This window comes from Mastomys coucha, unplaced genomic scaffold, assembly GCF_008632895.1.
Source record: "Mastomys coucha isolate ucsf_1 unplaced genomic scaffold, UCSF_Mcou_1 pScaffold9, whole genome shotgun sequence".
NCBI lineage: Eukaryota > Metazoa > Chordata > Mammalia > Rodentia > Muridae > Mastomys > Mastomys coucha.
In genome coordinates this window covers 17,626,869-17,628,895 of record NW_022196915.1, presented here as the reverse complement: position 1 = coordinate 17,628,895, position 2,027 = coordinate 17,626,869, and the positions used below count along the sequence as shown (strand labels likewise).

Sequence of the window (2,027 nt, the reverse complement as noted above, 5' to 3'; positions counted from 1 at the left end):
TCTATATAGCCCTGGTTGTTCTTGAACTCAGAAATACGCCTGCTTCTGCCTCCCAAGTACTGGGATTAAAGGCATGCGCCACCACTGCCCAGCTAAACATTTTCTCTTGAGATGAAATACTTATAAATAATACTCATTTTGATATGTAAGATCTTCCTGCCCTTGCCTCCTTTGTGAACCAGGTAGTGAACCCAAATGCCTTATGCACACTAGTTATGCATTCTAGGCAAGTGCTTTACCAATAGGCTACATATCCCAGCAGTTATTTATGTCAAAAATCATCTTTTAATGGTTCTAATACAAGCCATCTGCAAATACTACAAACTATATTACTTTTCTGAAAGTAAACCACACTTGATAGTACTATATACAGATGAAGTTGAAATTAAACACTCGCTGAAGATAGAAGTCCCAGGTGAGTGGGTCCCTGCAAGTTTAACTGAACTCCCTAGACTTGTTCCCCAAGACTTATTCTGCCACAGCTCCCCCTCAACCTCTTAGTTACATCCCTGCCCCAATTCTGACAGTCTCCAGATCCTCAGGTACAGGCTATACCACTCAGAAAAACAGAGACCCCTGCTACACCAAAGGCCAAACAAGTAGCCAGAAGTCAATCCTCCAACCAGTGACTCCCTAGTGATTCAGAGGTCAAGCAGGTCACCAGAAATGGAGGCAACAAAGCTCAGAAGACTGAAGAAAAAAACAGAAACCAAGGAAGAAAACACTTATTCAACAAATGTAGTTGAAGCATAAGAAAATGACCTTAAAACCAACTTTGGGGGGCTGGAGAAATGGCTCAGCAGTTAAGAGCACTGACTGCTCTCTCAGAGGTCCTGAGTTCAATTTCCAGCAACCACATGGTGGCTCACATCCGATGCCTTCCTCTGGTGTGTCTGAAGACAGAGACAGTGTACTCATATACATAAAATAAATAAATATTTTAAAAAAAATGGATTATCACCTGGAACTATACATTGAAATAAAGCCTTCTTTCCCTGTGTTGCTTCTGGTAAGGATGTTTTTTTTAAACAAAACAAAACAAACAAACAAAAAAAAAAACAAGAAAAAAAAACAAACCAACTTTAGGAAGATGACAGAAAAGAAATTGAGGAAAAGACAACAAATAGGAAGAAATAAGTCTTCTAGAGAATGCCAAGAAAGCCAAGAAAAACTAAACAGGTAAAGGAAACTCTTCAAGACCTTAAAATTGAAATTAGAAGCAACAAAGAAAACACAAACTGAGGGAATTCTGGAAATGGAAAATCTAAGTAAGCAAACAGAAACTACAAATGAAAGATCACCTATAGACTATAAGAGATAGAAAACAAAGATATAATAGAAGATATTCATTGGTTAAAGACAGCGTTAAATCTAAAAAGACCCTGACACAAAATATGCAGAAAATCTGGGACACCATGAAAAGACCAAACCTAAAAATAATAGGAATAGAAGGAAAAGACTCCAAACTCAAAGGCCCAGAAAATATTCTCAACAAAAACAAAGAAAATTTCCCTAATCAAGAAAGAGATGCCCATAAACACACAAGAAGCTTAAGAGAACACTAAATAAGTTGGACCAGAAAATGGAAGTCTCCCCTGCCCCTCCACCACATAATAATCCAAACACTAAATATACAGAAAAAAGAATATTAAAAGCTGCAAGGGGAAAAAGCAAAGTAACATATGAAAGCAGACCTATTAAAATTACACATGACTTTTGCACATAGATTCTAAAAGCCAGAATGACTAGGACAGATGTTTTGTAGACTCTAAAAGAACACAGATGCCAACCCAGGCTAATATACCCAGGAAAACTTTCAATCACCAAAGATGGAGAAAACAAGATATTTCATGAGAAAACCAAATTTAAACATTATCCATTTATTCATCTATAAATCCAAATCTACAAAAGATACTAGAAGGAAAACTCCAACTCAAGGAAGTTAACTATACACAAGAAAATAGAGGAAATTAACTCCATACCAGCAAAACCAGAAGGAAAACACACCCACCACCACCACCACCACC

The 2,027-nt window shown here is 37.2% G+C and overlaps 1 protein-coding gene across 43 annotated transcripts in view; it reads right to left on the bottom strand.

Moving 5' to 3' along the window:
* Positions 1-2,027, bottom strand: part of Pbrm1 (polybromo 1) — a 109,335-nt gene that overhangs the window by 39,463 nt on the left and 67,845 nt on the right. The window lies entirely within an intron of this gene.